Source organism: Pteronotus mesoamericanus, unplaced genomic scaffold (genome assembly GCF_021234165.1).
Source record: "Pteronotus mesoamericanus isolate MK-2021 breed Mesoamerican mustached bat unplaced genomic scaffold, CSHL_Meso_final scaffold_167, whole genome shotgun sequence".
In the NCBI taxonomy this organism is placed as follows: Eukaryota; Metazoa; Chordata; class Mammalia; order Chiroptera; family Mormoopidae; genus Pteronotus; species Pteronotus mesoamericanus.
This window is the reverse complement of record NW_026555308.1, coordinates 36,929,816-36,950,170: the sequence shown is the minus strand read 5'-3', so window position 1 is coordinate 36,950,170 and position 20,355 is coordinate 36,929,816.

Genomic DNA, 20,355 nt, shown 5'->3' with positions numbered 1-20,355 from the left:
AATTCAACAGGAAGCTGGAAATTAAAAATGCATTATTATTACCACTATACATCCACAGCATTAGCAATAATAAAAATTATTGATAATATCAAATGTTGTATGAAGGGGAGCAGAAAATGCCACCCCAAAATATGCACTTTGGCATACTGATTATTTTGAAATAAAGTTACTTGAGAAACAACTGGTTCAAGGACACTCTTACCATCCTATTGCCCTGGAAGCAAGAAATAAAACTCCTGTGTGTAAGGTACAATGTACCAGAAAGGTAGAAGGCATTCTTGTCACTAGAAATAGGGAATTTAGGATCAAGAAGACTACATAAACAAGCCCTTCTTCACTAATTTTCTACCCCAAGTCCAAACTTCTTTGTCTTGTCAATTTGTCACAAATTTAATGTTTCCTTGTCTACAATGTATAAAATCTGTCTGTTTTAGTCACTTCTTTAAGTCTCATATTTTTATGGGGCTCCCATACACACAAAATTAATTTTTTCTCCTTTTAATCTCTTAGGTTAATTTAATTAAGAGGCTCCACAAAGAATCTAGAAGGGATAAGTAACAGTTTTTTTGCCCTCTACATATTAGAACATGTAGATCATTTGGAACTCTAATCACTTACTTTGTAGGATCAATAGAAATAAAAATTGGTACCACTTTGGAAAACATTTTAAATATTTACTTAAACACAGTGTTGCCCTGGGACGAACCAATTCCATTCTTAGGCATATATCCAAAAAGAAATGTATTCCCATGTGTACCGAAAAACACTTGCAAGAATATGCATAGTAACATTATTCTAGTTATAAATTAGAAACAATCCAAATATCAATCCACAATAGACTAAGTAGTTATAAATCCTTATAATGAGATACTATCTCTATGAAAAAATACAACTACATAAAATAACATTGATGCATTTCAAAAACTTGATGCTGAGCAAGAGATGCCAATACAAAATAGTATGCAGTGTATTATTGTTTTATATAAACTTAAAAAGTCATGAAATAGAATATTATCATTAATAATGATTGAGAAATATAATATTAATTACTCCCACGCATGGATGTAGAGTCTCAGTATCTGTTTTCCATGAAGAGCATAGTCTAGTTGGAAAGGCAGGTTCACACCCATGCATGGGGGTTAATAATATTCTATTTCTTACAACATTAACCCTGAAGACAGAAGAAGATTCTAAGGGCCTGTCATATGTTGAATATTGTTCTACAAACATTCTTAACCCCACTGTGCGTGGCTGTCAGGAATGCTCATTGTGTAACCTATAATTTAAGAGCAGAAGGATGGGGCTACTTGGCCAGCAAAGCATTTATGCTGTAGGGCCTCAGGCTTGCTTTCCTAGGCTGATGTGATCTGAACTTGTGTCAGTCTCTGACAGACTTGTGACCAAAATGCATCTGAGTATCTGAAGTCTCTGTTGTAAAGTGGCATTACTCCTTGATCTGTATGCTTTTATAAGGCTAAGTAAATTCAGTATTGCATAAGCCTAATTGTGTGTCATGAATTTGATTGGCAATTCAAACATAAAACCTTCCATTGGCCTTGCAGATTGGAAGTTTGATACATGTGTTCACTTTGTGGTACAATAGTCCCCCCTTATCCGTGGAAAATAAATTCCAAAATTCCCAGTGGATGCCTGAAACTGTGAATAATACTAAACTGTTCATATGGTTTTTTGCCTATACATACATACCTTTTCACTTAAAGGAAGCACTTTACGATTTCTCTCTGGCATGTCCGAACTGCCAGCACCATACCTTGTGCTTTGGGGCCACTATTAAGTAAAATAAGGATTACTTGAACACAAGGACTGCAATAGCAGGAGAGGTGATCTGATAAGCAAGAGGGCTACTAAGTAACTGAGAGGCAGAGAGCATGTACAGCAAAGAATGCCGAACAAAGGGATAGTTCACACCCCAGTGGAACAAAGCAGATGGCGCAAGATTTCATCATGTTACTCAGAACGGCGCACAATTTAAGACATGAGTTGTTTATTTCTGAAATTTCTATTATTTTCAAACTGTGCATGACTGCAGTTAACTGAAACCACGGAGAACACAACAGCTGATAAGGGGGGACTACTCTAATTTATTCATTTGTGTAGTTTTCTATTTGTGTTTTTACCTCAAAGAAAAAGCTTTAGAAAACTAAGCAGCCTGCAGGTCCTGCCTTTAATCTTGTATTACAATGTAGTGTTCTCTGATTGCCATAATGGAATACAGATATGTAGGTAGATGTATACATACATGTATATGTATGTGTGCACATGTGTGTGTGGCGTATCTCCCTGGTTATGATATTAAATCTTTGTTGCTCCTGAGAGATTAACCCTTGCATTTGTAAATAAAGATTTCTAAAGTTTCTGGCTCTCTCCCAAATTCTTTTTCATTTGGGAGTTTTATGTTTCCTGTGTCCATACCCATACTTAGCCACATTTTCAGCTTTTTCTTACAGTTTTTGTTGCTTGGTGGTCAGTTTTCCACAATGAAGCATTCTATTAATTCACAGGAATTATAAAAAATTGAAAAGAAAAGATCATGTAGGCTGAGTTGAACAGGTGGTGCAAGGTGGTTGCCTAGGGCCACTCACTGAGTTATAAACTACCAGTGCACAGCAGCTTTGAGGGGGTCAGCAGTTCTGAGCCATGTCTCTGCAGTTTCAAATTTCTATATGTAATGAGTATGGCTGCCTAAACAAGCATAGTGCTGATTGCAAAATCCACAAATGCCAATAATCTAGACAGTTCTAGTGTTTTCCAGTTCTTATCTTTCCTAAACAAGTGTAAGCCACTCGAGATGAGCTTTGTTCCCAGCCAGCATTGATCAATTTCAACAAAATAAATAAAATGAATAAAAATGGCCTATGCCTATTTATTTTTAACTGATTCTGACACATCAAGAATTCTTCTAGGACTCAGAAAACTCAGAGATCCTTAGGTTTAGGATTGTCATATATCCTGGGTTACACAGGAAAATTTCAGTTTATATGTTTTTGTCCCACGGAATTATTAATAGTTTCTATTTTACTTTAATAAGTCCCAGTTTGTACAGAATTATACGTGGTTACTCTAATTCAAGAATGTTTTTGTATCAGCTAACTATAACCACAATATTGTATAACAACCACACAATGTCAGTGGCATACAAAATAAGTATGATTTAGTTCACAAGTCTGGGCACTGGCTGCTGTTTAGCTAAGTTAAGCCAGGGTAGACTTCCTCACATCTTTCTCGTCCTCCTGCTCCAGCTCAGTGGTGATAGGAATCTCCCCATCGTGCTGGCAGAGAGCAAGACCAAATGCATGACACTTCCCAAGCTTTTGATCATGTCATGCCCTCTAACATTCCAATGACTAAAGCATATCACATAGAAATTTTAAGTTAAGAGGTAGAAAAACATCTTTTGTGAAAGGAGCTGCCATGCTACACGGCAAAGAATTTGAAAACAGGGACGAAAGCAATTGACTATAGCTCTTCAAATGGTAAATAACTACCACCATGTTTGAGAAATCTGTGAATGAGACCTCTTATATTGCAAGCTGGGCAAGAAGATTTTACTTGTCATATTGCACTTCAGTGTCATTCCTAGAACCATGTGAGAGGAACTTCATTACAAGTTCAAGCTATTCAGCTTTTACAAAGCATTTAAGGCAAAGAGATAAGAATGATGACAGTCATGGATGGGGTGATATTTTTCTCTGAGAATCCTGTTTCTGATCCTGTACTCTGACTGCACAAGAGTGGGCTAAGAAGTTTCCAAATTATGTGCAAGCCCATTTTTTCTTCTGATATCTGTTATAAAGCATTCACTTTCCCCTCAGCCTTTCAGTGGACAGACAACAGAAATAGACAGAAGCCACTGAGCAGAGTCTGAGCTACAGAAACATGTTTTCTTGGGAGCAAAACAGAACTGGACAGAGATAATAAACTTCTAAGCTGCATGAACCATGTTTTATTGATAATTGAGGAAAATCCCATGTTTGTCTTACTGAAACATTTCATCAGGATCCTCTACTCTATATTCCAGGTTTAAGAAGCTGAATTCATATAATCTCCAGGTCCCTATTTGCTCTATGATTTTTACTTGGTCCTTCACATGGGATACTGTCCAACAGGGAGGAGTCTCTCAAGCGAAAGCTACCATCCTTTGCTCCTCTTATTTCCTACCTACAAGGAAGGTAAAAGGATGGGTGTATATCCAAGATGATGTCAATTTTCAAGGCTCTGAAAAATTAAGTAAGTACATAATGGCCTCCATAGCTGATGATTCTAGTTCCACAGGCAGAAGCAATTATCCATCAGTTCAAATTGGATTGGCTGGCTGGGACACAGCACTTGAACTGGCTGATGAGTAATCAAGTTAAGTTCTACCATTACATTGATGCAAGATGTGAGGTCACTGGGCTTCCATTTTCTGACCCGTACCAGATTGTACTGAACAGTTTTTATGATCTTTCCAATCACATCTGAATTTATGGAGTCTGTGATAAATGCATGATGCAGTGCCAAATGTAGATGCTCTAATTTCACTGGAAAATAAGTACCCAGACAGTACAGTATCCTGGACAAGGAGAAAGGTACTACTATTTCTTAAAAGGAACATTCCCTACTTTCCCATCCTCTTTCCATAAATTAATTTCCTAAACAAATCCTACAACTCTCCAATTAGAGACTTGTTGTTTACTGTTATGAAGGCCAAAGTACTAGCTCATCTTCACTTACACAATTCCTTTTGGGAGTTGGACACTATAAGACAAGGAATGACTATATGGTCAAAAGCAGAAGCAAGAATGGTGTAAGCATAAATCCTCTACTCCCCACTTTAACATGATTAATTAACTCAAACATCTATGAACTATGCATCAAATTAAGGTTGAGAATGGAAAGATGAATAAAAGAAGAGAGGAAATTATTTCTTTCAAGGAGTACAGAATTCAATAGGCAGATAAATTCACAAATAAAAACCATTCAGCGATAGCAGAGTCAAACATATTAGAAAGATTCATACAAAGGTCATGGAGGTCCAAAGGATAGAAAACCTAACTGCAAATAAATTTTCAAGTAATGATTAACTCCTGTATTAGGTTATGCTTTACAAAGTCTTTGACACCAATTATTTTATTCCCCAATGTACTATGATAAAGATATAACGCTTTTGCTACTAGCCTTCTCCTTTTGCAGAAAAAATAAACTGTCTGAGAGATTTAATACCTTGCTTTTAGACATCATGGGAATTATACAGGTACAATATTATACTGTAAAATACTATAAAGGCCCTTGTAACCTCTAAACTAGTAACCACACACCTAAGAATTTACCTGATTTGACCCTTTTGCATAGACTGTATAATAGCCTGAGTTGTTTGTTCTTAGCCAAAATTCCTATACCTTAGAGTGAAATTTGTAATGATAATCATACTGATAACTCATACTTATGGAAATATATTTGATTGCTTAAACAGAATACAATTACCTTGATTATGTTATTATATTCTCTTCTAAAACCATAAAATATACCATTAAAAACATTTTTCAACAAAGATATGCAGAGGATTTCCTATCATTAATAAAATAAATATCGTGCTAATAAAAATAACAAATATAAACATGTATTAAACAAAACTCTGTATTCCCCCAAGTAGCCATTTTATCACTTATATTCAATTTAGAACAAAAAAATGAAGAATATTTTAGATACGACTGCTTTCCAACCTGTATACATATTTTCCCCAATATTTTAAATGTATTTTTTTTGAAAATCTCTAAAAATCTGTCTTCCTGATACTTTACATGGGGAGCAATCAAAGAGTTTGAGTATTGACATTTTCCCATATACTCTTATTTCTTCCAATGTATACCTCTCTTCCCTACTCCAGATTTTAAAAATAACCTATAAAATCTTTGAGAGAAAAACCACATCTTAAGAGAAAAAGCAAAACATTATGTTCCTCACATAAATGATACCATGCTAAGAAAACTGCAAGAAATACATTAAATATGTTCAAGTTTGATGTCACAGCTTTAAGAATACCCCAGAGCAAAGGAAAGTTTGCTTTGTAATATACACTCACAGATGTAGTGTGCCCTGCTTTAAGTAAATCTGTGGTTATAAAGCAATGATTTGCATTACATTCTCTATTCTAAAAGGAACTTCCTAACTTCATTGAAGTGTTGCTATATGGTAGATAATTAATTAGACACTAGACAGAATAGGAAAGGCTAAAAATCAGGGTGAGGTAAGATAAAAGCCACATATTAATTGATCAGTAAAAAAGATAAACATTCTCTAAAATTACAGTGTAAGCCAATAAGAAAATGTTACTAATTTACAAATACACACATATATACATAGAAAGAAGTTACTTTATCCCAAATTTTCAGGACTTTATCTGCTACACAAAGTGACTCACAACTTTGTATTACTGAGTATTTTTCAGTAGTTTCACAATTTTATTACTATTAAGTTCAATTTATTAATTGCTTGTTTATGCCACACATAATACCAGGCACTTTATGTATCATTGGATTTTAATTTTCTCAATTCTCACTGTAACAGAAGAGAAAATAATCACAGGTTAACTGATGTATACAAAATGAGACAGTCAATAAAAAGCAGAGTTAGGATTTGAATTGAGGCATAACTAATTCTACACTTCATCTTAGCCAAAAGGCCAAGAAACAATATTAATTCTAAATAGTTTGTCATTTTCACCACACTATACAACTCCTATGTATGTATGTACATACATACATATGTATATGTGTATATGTATGTGAGTGTACTGTATGTTTTTCCTTTATTTCTCTCATCACAGATTAAAATTTTAGATAGCTGAGAATATTTTATTAATATCTGTTTTCTTTCAAATGAAAAATTAGAATTGTCATTATTTGCAGATGACATGATATGACATAGAACTATAAGGATTCCACCAAAAAACTATGAGAAGTAATACATGAATTTAGTTAAAGTGGTAGGATACAAAATTAATGTCCAGAAATCAGTTGCATTTTTATATGCCAATAATGCACTATAAGAAAGAGCAATATTTTAAAAAATCCTACTTACAATTCCATCAAAAAGAATAAAATACCTAGGAGTAAATATAATCAAGAAGGTAAATGACCTGTACTCAGAAAACTATATGATATTGAAGAAGATACAAATAAATGAAAACATATACCATGCTCATGGATAGAAAGAATTAAAATCATTAAAAATGTTCATACAACTCAAAGCAACCTGCAAATTCAATGCAATCCCTATCAAAATACCAATAGCATTTTCTACAGAACTAGAACAAATGATCATAAAATTTATATGGAACAACAAAAGACCCTGAATAGCCAAACCAATCTTGAGAAAGAACAACAAAGTTGAAGGCATCACACTATTTGATATCAAACTATATCACAAGGCTATAGTAATCAAAATAGCATGGTAATATTAAAACAGGCACATAGATCAATGAAACAGTAGAGGGAACCCAGCAATAAACCCATGTCAATATAAACAACTAATCCATGACAAAAGATGCAAGAATCAACAATGGGGTAAAGACAGTCTCTTCAATAAATGGTGTTGGGAAAACTAGACAGATATACACAAAGAAGGAATGAAACTGGATTACTTTCTGTATCACATACAAGAAGAATAAACTCAAATTGATTAAATATTTAAATGTAAGACTAGAAACCATAAAATTCCTGGAAGAAAATATAGGCAGTAAACTCTTTCATGTCACTTTTAGCAATATTTTTTGGATGTCTTGTTGGGCAAGGGAAACAAAAGAAAAATATAAACAAAAGGGACTATATCACACTAAAAGTCTTTGCACAGAGAAGGAAATCATTAACAAAATATAGAGACAACTTACAGAAAGGAAGAAGATATTTGCAAACGATACATCTGAGAAGGGTTAGTATTCAAAATATATTAAAAACATACACCAACAAAAACATATAAACCAATTTAAAAATGGGCAGAGGACCTAAACAGACATTTCTCCGAAGAAGACATATAGATAGCCAGTAGGCATATGAAAATATGCTCATCCTCACTCACCATCAAGGAAATGCCAATTAAAACTACAATCAACTATCACCTCATATCTGTCAGGATGGCTGTCATCAATAAAACAACAAACAACAAGTATTGGCGAGGATGTGGAAGAAAGGGAATGCTCATGGTGCAGTAGCTATGGAAAACAGTATAGAGGTTCCTCAAAAACTTAAAGTAGAACAACTATAGGACCCAACAATTCCACTTCTGGGTTTTTGTCTGAAGAAATACAAAACACTAATTTCAAAAAAAATAGGCAACCCTATGTTCATTGTAGCATTATGTACAATTGCCAAGATGTGGAAAAAATCTGAGTGCCCATCAATAAATGACTGGATAAAGAAGAGGTTGTGGATATGTACAATAGACTATTACTTAGCCATAAAAAAAAAGAAGAATGAAATCTTACCATTTACAACAGCATGGGTGGACATAGAGGCATTATGCTAAGTGAAATAAGTCATACAGAGAAAGAAAAATACCATACCATTTCACTTATACATGAAATCTAAAAACAAAATAAATGAACAAAATAGAAACACACTGATTGTTGCCAAGTGGGAGACAGTCACAGGGATGCTAGGTAGAGCATAGGGAATATAGTCACCATTACTGTCATAGTTATGTATGGTATCATATGGGTACTAGGCTTATTGGTGTGGTCACTTTGTAAGTTATATAAATATCTAATTATGATGCTGTGCACCTGAAACTAATATAATATTGTATGTTAACTATAACTGAAAAATAAATTTAGCCATAGATGGTGTGGCTCAGTGGATTAAGCACTGGCCTGTGAACCAAAGGATTGCTGGTTTGATTCCTAGTCGGGGCACATATCTGGGTTGCAGGCCAGGTCCCCAGTAGGAGCACATGAGAGGCAACGACACATTGATGTTTCTCTCTCTCTCTTTCTTCCTCCCTTCCCCTCTGTCTAAAAATAAATATATTTAAAAAACAATGTTTTTAAATTCAAGCAGTAGAAAAACATGTACAGTAAAATCTCATTTTCATAAAGATCACTACATCTGGATTTAAATTCAAATGAGTAAGAATAATAGTGAAGCTACACATTAGGTTATCTTAGGGAGGTGAAAGGGGAGATTATTTAATTATTTATACATTTTTATATTATTTTGCATGCTATATTACCATATATTTCTTTTTTAATTAAAAAATTTTACATTAGAAATGATATTCATTCTAATAAAAAGAAATAGCATAGATATTTTTAGGGTATGCCATATTACTTTTTATTTGCCATTAAAAAATAATCTTTTGTAATTAGGAAACTTTATCATATTGTAATAATAGATGCATGCCTATTTAATATTTAGTATATACTTTTTATATACATTTTTTATTAAAGTCCATCATTTACAGGTTTACAATGAAGGATGAAAAAACTTTTGAACAAGTCCAGGTTTATACTCATTAAATTCATAACACAATTTGGAAAAAGAGCAAAATGTACTGCCCATGAGTTCACTTCACCAAAGCTGCTTTCGTTGACTTCTAATCAATCCTGTTGACTGAACCTAATTAAAACAGCACTAGCTTTTTGGGGCGGGGGGGGGGTTCACAGGTTTTTTTAAAGAGCGGTTTTAGATTTATAGAAAATGTAAGCAGAAGATACAGAGTTTCCATATGATCGGCCCCCACCACACATACATACTTTCCCCTGTTACTGTCTTGCATCGGTGTGGTCCATTTGTTACAACTGAGGAACTGACATTGACACATTACTTTAAAATAAAGTCCACAGTTTCTCTCTGTGTACATTTCTATGGATTTTGACAAATGCGTGTCGTATGTCCACCATTACAGGATCACACGGAATAGTTACACTGTCCTCAAAGCCCCCTGTGCTCTGCCTCCTCATCCCTCCTCCTTCCCTTCTCGCCCCCCGCCCGCCCCGCCCCCCCCCCCCCCGCAGACTCTGGCAACCAGGGATCTTTCTACTGTCTTTATAGCTTTGCCTCTTCCAGAATATCATATAGTTTGAATATACAATCTGTAGCCTTTGCAGGATGGCATGTTTATACTCTCTGTTTCCAATTTCTTTCCTTTTCAACTTGTCCACTCATGCCAGTGAAACAGCTCTTGTCAGGATCATCAGCAATATCAATGATCCTTATTCCAGTCTCACTGGATTTCACCTCCGAACAGCGTCTGGCCCCGTGGACAGACCACGGCCTTCGCAGGACTCCCGCCTGCAGTCTCCCCTGCACCACGTCCGCTGCTCCCTCATTTCTCGCTGAGAGTTTCTCCTTAGCTATGCAGCTGTAAATTCTAACTCTTTGCTGATAACCTCTCTGTGTACCTGGCGTCCAGTGCCGCAGCCACAGGGCCGCAGCTCGCCCCCTGGCGCCTCACACCCAGCGGTCCAGCCTGACCTCACAGTCACCACACCCTTCTGCCCTCCCCACAGCTTATCTCGGCGGGTTATTAATTCCACCCTTCCCGTCTCTGGTCCAAAATATTGGATTCACAATATTTTAGGGACATTTTCTCTTGTGTCTGTGGACACGTCTAGACTAGCTCGGCCATCATAAAATTGCTAAGAGATGAGAGATCTCTCCTTCAAATTCTACCTGGGCCTGAACCACCCCTCATTCATGGTATCTACGGGTTTGAAATGTCGAAAAATGTGTTTTCCTAAAACAGAATATTGGGTTGTTTTCAAGGATTATAAGGGTGACCTAGGCTGGGCAAAATGAAAACTGTTGAAAAGAAGATAAGGACTTTTAACAGTGACCAACGAGCGAGGAAGGGAATGGCGCCTTTCAACTCCTGCAGGTTGGTTGTGTTCAATTGCAAAGGTGACAACGGTTACGGTGGTGACGGTGGGTAACAGCGGGGACTGTGGTCGCACAGAGGACTTAAGGCTTCCCTGATGCCGCTCTTTTAAAAAGATAACGTTGTCCTTTGGCGAGACAAGCTGTCTTCACAAGTTGGAGTGATCCGCTCCTTGCACGGTGCAATCTCTCGGCTGATCAGGTCCGCGCACGTGGCTCCAGCACTAGCTTTAATGGGCCTAAGGAGACCTTAATTGATGTTCTCTTAACAAACCAGCATTTTAAGAGAAAAACTCAACGCCAACCTGGATCAGCTTTTAGCAGTGCCAGAAGCCAGCTCAATTTCTGGTTTTTTTTTTGTAGATGGGTAATTGTCTGGGAATGTGATAAATTAATATGATGAAAAGGGCCAAATCTTGAAAAGATCTAACTCTGTTTAGGCACAATCAGCAGTGCAGGAAATTATAAATGTATCAATATATAATACACATACAGCTACTTGGAGAAATATTTGGAAAGAGAACATAGATTTGGAATTAAATAAAAAACTGGACATCTTAATTTGGTTTGAAAAGTGCTTACTGAGAGCATAATATGTTCATTCATCTATCCTGCAAACCTCTTATTTAAATTCCATATTGCATTGTCAAGTTCTGTACTCTAAGGACAAAGCAATGAAAAGACTAGCCTGTTAGCAATCCAAATGCCGTCATTTTAAGAAATAGAAAGTGCCGCCCCTTTCTCAAGATGCTTTACTGCCATCCACTAAAATGTGTTGTGAACTCATCTGAGAGGACTACAGATGAAAATGGTTGCCTTGGAGTTGTGCAGTGCCCAACGTACACAACGTCTTAGGAACTGATATACAGGATAAAAAACACATCATCAGACAATTTCAAAACAATGGTGGGTGCCCCAGGTCAGAGATATAGCCCAGGGGCTAGGAGGGCCCAGTCTAAAAGTTCAAAAAAATGCTTCTTGAAGAGATGAAAACTCAGTTGTGTTTAAGCTAACTTTTTAAATTTTAATATGTTTTTACCAGAATACAAAGAAAAGATGACTCTTGATAGATGCAGGTCAGAGCAGTGAAGGATAGTTGAAGAGGTCCTGTAGGTAGGGGGTGAATAAATGTAGCATGGAGGTATCATTTTATTAATAGAAAGTTATTTTCTTCAGAATAAAGAAAGAGCCCCCACCACTCTCTTCCTCTCCCTTCTCAACTGTAACAAGTCTCAACTTTATGGTAGCTACAGCTATGAAGATCCCTCAGCACTACAATATTAAGATCGTCCTATTTCATAGAATGGCTAGACATCTGGGAGGAGGGAAAAAGCATTGGTTCAAAGAATGGGAATTCTTGGTGCCTCCACAGTAAAGAAATTGCCGCCATCCCTCAGTATAATGCTATGACCTCTAGTCTTACAAGTTGGCTGAGTATGAGGAAATTACATTGTGTTTGCAGAGATATTCACTGAAAGCAAAAAGGGAAAGAGTATCACGTAAAAAGAAATGTATAGCTTTGGCCGGGTGGCTCAGTTGGTTGGAGGGTAATTCCATGCACCAAATGGTTGTGGGTTTGATCCCCAGCCCAGGTACATATAGGAAGCAACCGATTGATGTTTCTCTCTCTCATCAATGTTTCTCTCTCTCTCTTTCTCTCATTTTCCTTTCCTCTCTAAAATCAATAAACATATCTTTGGGTAAGAATTGTTTTTAAAAGAAATATACAATATAATTTTCTCCAGCATTATCCAGGTCAAATATTTTTAGGCTATCAAGCCTCTATCCACAGGTCAGAAACTGAAAAAAATATATTTTTTTTTTACATTTTTCTTAAGATTTCTCATTTAAAAGAATTTTTAAACTATGGTTTCAATTCTAATACATAATTCATTTCTTTCTTTTATGCAACAGCACATATACTATCAAGAAGGAGAAAGGGGAGCAACTGCCTTGGGCGGGCTCGACCAGTGGCAAACACATTGGAGCAGAATGTGCATGGATGTTTTCCTTGATTTAGTCACTGTGAGCAAGAGTGTTACCAGGAACCAAGAAAAAAATAATACTGAGGTTTAGGGAGATAGTGTCATGTTTCTATATCACTTTTTTCAAGGTACTCAAGGTGCTGGACTAAAAATAAAAAATGATTTGGTGAAATAGGTAAAAGATAACATTATTTGTATCAGTATTTCAGGTACTGAAAATGACATACTGAAAAAAAAGTTTATTCACAGAGTGAAATGTGTCTTCTAATAAAACCCTTCATACCCCACCAACCTGTCTGGTCACTGGATAATACTATTCTAATATTTTATTAAAATATTAACAATTTGTATTAATTTAACAACAGTTTTAAATAGTGGTGCAGACCTGAGTTGCTAGGAAAATGTGTGGCCTGATGTATATTATAACTGGTAAATATTCAGCCACCTTTTCCTTCTGTGAGCTAAATGAACATTTCCATTCTTTTTTTTTTTTTATAGCTCTCATCCATTCTACTGGAATCACCAGCAATTTTATATATATCAAGTTATAAATATACAGACATCCAATATGTTAAGGAAATCATAGCCCCAGGATTTTCTATAGTTATTTTAACAAGAAGATTCCAGCTATAATTTTACTAATTTTAAAATCCTGGATTATTTCAGGACTTATGCTACAATACATTAATGAGAGTGTCAATGTCTGAATGTTGACTACTGTGGGCTTGTGCTCATAACCCTTCACAGGAAGTGGAGAGAAGCTGCCCTACTGGAGAGACAACTACAACCAAGACCTCAACTGTGGCCTAACAAAAAGGCAGATCTAACAAAGGAAATCCTTATCCAGAGTTTAGGTTTTATAGTGTTGCCTTTAAGTATCTTACTTTGAATCATCCAAGAGCGATCCAGTCTAGAGCCGTATAGAAAAAAAATGAAAGGATGTTCCCTTCCCATTTTGGTTACAGCCTGTAAAGGCTGAGTGGCTAGAACTTTCTGGAGCCTGTTATATCCCCTTTATGCTGGAGAAGAATATACATGAAGGAATCTAAATCCTTCCTTGGGCATCTCGATGCTGGAATGGATCCCATCTTTTGTGGCAGTCTGGCTAACTCTGAATGTACCAACAACTTACCTCCTAGGCTCCAGGTCTCAGGTACAACTAGAATCACAAGTAGAGCAAGAGAGGGGCTGCAGATGCATTTCATCTTGGGGTTAGAAGAGAGCGTACTGGGATCATTCTAACTTCCAAAACATTCAATTCAAGGGGACTTAAGGATGCCTTGCAATGCTGCTGCCTCTGAGTTATTAAAAAACACATTTATTACCAGCCTTCTAATCAGCTAAGGAGTAAAATAAGGCATTCACAGAGGAGGTTTGTAGGTCCTCATCTAGAATTATCATCCCCCATTTAAAGGCCCCAAGTTATAACCAGAAGCTGGACATAGTGTATTTTTTTAAATGGGCAGATTCAGGCCATGGAAACGTCAGTGAAATACAGAGCCCATCACTGAGTGTTGGGTTTTGAGACATTGATCCTAACTTAAAAGCTTTATTAATTGTCCTGCATCAGGCTACCAACAGATCCATGTTTTTGTCCTTGTCACTGCTACCTTTAAAAAAAAATACATGGGTAGAAATTATAAAAAAAATAAAACAGAATGATGAATGTACTCACATTTAAAGACCGACAGGAAAGAAGAGGAAGCTTTTCAAATACCTACCACATGGGAGGAGAACTCATTATTTCCCATTCAAAAGTTGCTTATCATATTTCCTGCCCATTTGCTTGACTCTGTTTATTATTTTAATTTTCTATGAGCCTTAACACAAACCTAGTTGGGATAAAGACAAAAACAAGCTCTTGCATGATCGGTTCAACACTGATCATTGCTTTTCCCATTTTTTGAAACAAATATAACATGTACCATGCCACACATTAAAGTTTTTTAAAAAATAGACCTCCTTTCTAAGAAAGTTTTAGGTTTACATCAAGATGGAGTGGTGGGTAAAGAGAGTTTCTGTATGCCCCTGCCCGCACATATGTGCAGCCTCACCATTATTAACATATCCACATCAGAGTGGTACGTTTGTTATAAACAATGAACCTACATTGACACACTATTTTTACCCATGGTCCATAGAATAAAGTAGGATTTATCCTTAGCGTTGTATATTCTATGAGTTTGGAAAAAAGTATAATAACATGTATCCACAATAATATCATACAGAATAGTTTCACTGCCCTAAAAATCCTCTTCATCTCCTCCCTGCCCCTACCCCCTGGACAACCAACAGTCTTTTACTGTCTTCATAGCTTTGTCTTTTCCAGAATGTCATATAGTTGGAGCCATATAGTATGTGGCCTTTTTAGATTGGCTTCTTTCACTAATAATTTGCATTTAGGATTCCTCCAAGTCTCTTCATACCTTGAGATTTTATTTCTTTTTAGCACTATATTCTATCATCTACGCATACCATATTTAGTTTTTTCATCCATTCACCTACTGCAGAACATCTTGGTTGCTTCCAAGTTTGGGTGATTGTGAATAAAGCTGCTATAAACATTTACATGCATCATGTTGTGTGTGGATATAAGTTTTCAATTTCATTGAGTAAATAGCAAGGAGTGTAACTTCTGGATCATGTGCTGAAAATATGTTTAACTTTTTAAAGAAACAGCCAAACTGACTGCTAAAACGTCTGTACCATTCTGCATTCCCACCAACAATCTACAAAAGTTCTGGTTGTTCTGCATCCTTACCAGTATTTGGTGTTCTTGGTGTTCTGAATTTTGGCCACTCTAAAGAGGTATGCAAAGGAATCTTGTTGTTTTGATTTGCAAATTCTCTGATAACATAGAATGTTGAACATATATTTTCATGTCTATTTGTCAACTGTGTATCATCTTTGGTGAGGTGCCTAAGACTTTAGCATTTTTTTTAAGTGGATTTGTTTTCTTGGTAAGTTTTAAGAATTTTTTTGTATACTTTGTTTAATTAAATGTTATTAATTATGCTATTACAGTTGTCCCAATTTTTCCACCCAGCACCCCCACTTCTTCAGGCAATACCCATACCTTTGTTCATGTCCATGGGTCATGGGTATAAGTTCTCTCACTACTCCATATCCTATACTGTCCTTTATAGCCCCATGGCTATTCTGTAATGACGTATTTGTACTTATTAATCCCCTCAACTCCTCACCCATTCCCCCAAATTTGCCTCCCATCTGGCAACCATCAAAATGTTCTCTGTATCCATGATTCCCTGTTCTTGACTGCTTAGTATTTTTAGATTCAATTGTTGATAGATACGTATTTGCCATTTTATTGTTCATAGCTTTGATCTTTTCCTTAAATAAATTATATTACATTTCATATAATAATGGTTTGGTGATGATGAACTCCTTTAGTTTTTTTCTTGTCTAGGAAGTTCTTTTTCTGCTCTTTAATTCTAAATGATAGCTTTGCTGGGTAGATCAATCTTGACTGTAGGCCCATGCTTTTTGTGACTTTAAATATTTTTTCCAATCCCTTCTAGCCTGCAAAGTTTCTCTTGAGAAATCAGTTGACAGTCTTAACAGTAACTCCCCTGTAGGTAACTAACCTACTTGCTGCTTTTATTCTCTCTTTATCTTTATCCTTTGGCCTTTTAATTATGATGTGTCTTGGAGTGGGCCTCTTTATGCCCATCTTATTTGGGACTCTCTATGCTTCCTGGACTTCTATGTCTATTTCCTTCACCAAATTAGGGAAGTTTCCTTTCATTATTTTTTCAAATAGACTTCCACTTTCTTGCACTTTCTCATCTTCTGGCACTCTTATGATGCAAATGTTGGAATGCTTAAAGTTGTCCCAGAGGCTCCTTACACTCTCATCATTTTTTGGATTCTTTTTTCTTCTTGTTGGTCTAATTTTTTTTTGCTTCCTTATTTTCCAGATCATTGATTTAATTCTCAGCTTCATCCATTCTGTTGATTCCCTATAAATTGTCCTTTATTTCAATTAGTGTATCCTTAATTTCTGACTGAATCTTTTTTATGCTATTCAGATCCTCACTAAGTTCCTTGAGCATCATAATCAGTGCTTTGAACTCTGCATCTGACTGTTGTTTATCTCCATTTTGTTTAGTTCTTTTTCTGTAGTTTTGATCTGTTCTTTCATTTGGGCCATGTTTCTTTGCTCATTTTGGCAGCCTCCCTATGTTTTTTTCTGTGTATTAGTTAGAGCTGCTATGACTCCCTGTCTTGATAGTGTGGCCTAATGTATTAGGTGTCCTTTAGGGCCCAGTGGCACAGCCTTCCCTATCACCCAGGCTGGGTACTCGAGGTGCATACTTTGTGTGGGCTGAATATACCCCCATCTTGTAGTTGAGCCTTGATTGCTATTGGCAGGGCAATGGGAGGGATTTACCCAGGCCAGTCAGCGGCAAGGACTGTTTGTGACCACTGACCACCAACCTCTGCCCTCTGTGGAGGGTTCAGCTGTGCAGGGGCAAGGTGGTGATACTCCAACATGGTCTGTAGCTGTCCACTGGGTGTGCAAGCTCTGAGGATTGGTGAGTGGTGCAGACCAGGGTTAACCACTGCCTGTGTTCTGCCTGCGGCCACCCAGCATGAACTACAAAGCAATCTGCAACTGGCTGCTATTTGTACTGGGCTTGGAGTTCTCCAAGCAAAGCAAAATTTTAAACCTAGGCTGGCTTCTGCAGGTGCTGGACCCAGAGTCACAAGAGGTATTGGGGCTGGGGGCTCACTGAGACTGGCTTGGCTGTTGCTTGTTTGAGAGGATTTAGGAAGATGTGAAGCATGAGCCAAGATCAGCCATTCATAAGGAAAAGCCACTGTTAATAGCTTGGGTGGGCAGAGCCTTAGGGAATCACCAGGGCAGGGCAAACAGTGTGAACCAGGTGATAGAGTCTCAGATATGGCACCCACCTGCCTGCTTTGTGGCTCTGTTGGGGGAAGGTTCAGAAAAGGAACAATGGCCTCTGCTTGCAATTCTGTCTGGGAGAAAGCTGCCCCCCAGGTCTCACCCTGTTGCCAGACACTTCAGTTCTTCCCCATATACCACGGGTGCCATGCAAGCTGCTACCTAGTGCTGGGGCTTAGAGGGAGTGATAGTGAGTAAGTTTATGTGTGGGTCCTTTAAGAGAAACTGCTTGGGGCTCTAGAAGCTTCTTCCACCAACTCAGTCCCCACTGGTTTTTATAGCCAAAAGTTATGGGGACTTATCTTCCTGACACTGGAACCATGGGCTTGGAGCCTTATACGGGGCAGGGACCCCTTACTCCTAAGATATCCCTCCTGAATTTTTATCAACCACACATTGGCTCGGGACCAACCTGTTCTGCAACTGAACCCCTCCTACCAACCTGGATGGATGAGGGTTTCTTTAATTTCACAGTTTTGTCAGACTTCTACTCAACTCTACTTCTGATGGTTCTTAGTGATGATTGTTATATAGTATAGTTGTAATTTTGTTGTGGCTGTGCAAGTAGGCATGCCGTGTTTACCTATGCCCCCATCTTGACTGGAAGTCAAATTCTCTGTATACGTTGGATAAGTCCTTTATCAGATACATCTTTTGAAAATATTTTTTTTCTTAGGCCCAGACTTGTCTTCTTATTTTCTTGGCGCATTGAACTTTATTTCTCATAGAAGAATGTGCTAATTTGGGAGAATAGGATTTTTTTTTTTTTGGCAGTCTGTCTCTTCAGTTATAGTGCAGATATCCAATACATAATTCTAGAAGAAATATTTTCTGGCTCCTTCCACATTTAGAAAAGCAGGTATTTTGTCCAATCCACAATTATCCCATTCACAAATTAATTTGACTAGACTTTTCCTCCTTAAAACTATTTTATTTTCAAGCATTTCATTTCTCTTTTCCTACCCATTTCAAAATTGACAGGTTTTTGATATCCAACTAATATTTTCCAGAAATCAGCAAAAAAAATAAAAAAAGATCTTTGGCCATAAGGATTAGGACAGTTCAAAGGGAAACTGCTGTCTCTCCTTGCAGAAGGGTGCATCTTACTCCAAACTGTATTTGACTTTGTGGCAAAAACACTTTCTTAAGATTTATTAGTGGGACAGTCCCAAAGAAATATAGCTTTAGCATTTAAGCTGTACATTCTAGAGAGAAAAGTGTAAGCTTATGATGGGAAAGGAACTGAGAGTCATTCCTATTTTACAACGCTTTATTCTTCTTAACAAGACCTGACCTCAAGGGAAACTAGTTAACCAGAGCTTAATCTGCCAGAGTATTATCAGAGCTTAACCAACAGGGAAGTGAAATAAACAACTCCAGGCCCCACTAGCCATTATATCCCAACAAAAGGGGAGGAAAAAACTGAGAGACACTTGTGAAGTTCACAGTCCAGAACACAGAATCACTAAAATACCAAGAAATAATAGGACTTGAGATCGCTTCCCCGTCCCCCACACTTTACCACCACACTACTAATGCTCTGTGTACAGCAATTCCTTTTACCAGGTACATCATGTATGGCTACCAAAAAGAAAAAAAAATTATAAGGCATAACAAAAGGCAAAAAGTCCCACACAATTTGAAGAGACAAAGCAAGTATCAGAACCAGACACAGCAGGGAGGTTGAAATTATTGGATAAGTGATTTAAAACAACTGTGATTAACATGTAAGGGTCCCAATGAATAAAGTAGACAGCCCGCAAGAACAGATGGACAATGTAAGCAGAGAGATGAAAATGAAGAAAGAACCAAAAAGAAATGCTGGGGATCAAAAACACTAACGGGAAAGAAGAATGCCTTTGATGAACTTTATTAGTAGGATAAATTCAGCTGAGAACAAAATCTCTGAGGTTAAGAATATATCACAAGAATTCTCCAAAACAAAAAAGCGAACAGAACAAAGACTGAAAAGAAACTGAAGATAATGTTCCAGGATCATGGGACAATTGCAAAAGGTATAACATATGTGTAATGAGAACATTAGGAGAAGAAAGAGAAAGAAACAGAAGAAATATTTTAAACATTAATGACTGAGAACTTCCCCCAAATTAATGCCAGACACCAAAACACAGATCCAGGAAGCTCAGGGAACATCAAGCAGAATAAATGCTCCCAGAATGACAATAAAATGTATCATTTTCAAATTAAAGAGAATCAAAGGTAAAAATTCCTGAAAGAAACCAGAGAAACAAAGATAAGACTTACATCCAACTTCTCTTCAGAAACCATGCAGGCAAGAAAAGAACGGAGCGAAATATTTAAATTGTTGAGAGGAAAAAAGAACCCCTAATATTCTGTACCCTATAATATTATCCTTCAAAAGCGGAGGAAAAATAAAGACTTTCTCAGACTTCCTCAGTAAGAATTGCAGAAATTCGTTGCCAGTAGACATGTCTTGCAAGAAATGTTAAAAGAAGTTCTTTAGAAAGAAGGAAAATGATACTGTTCAGAGACTTGGATCTACATAAAGAAAGGAAGAGCATCAGAGAAGGAATAAGTGAAGGTAAAA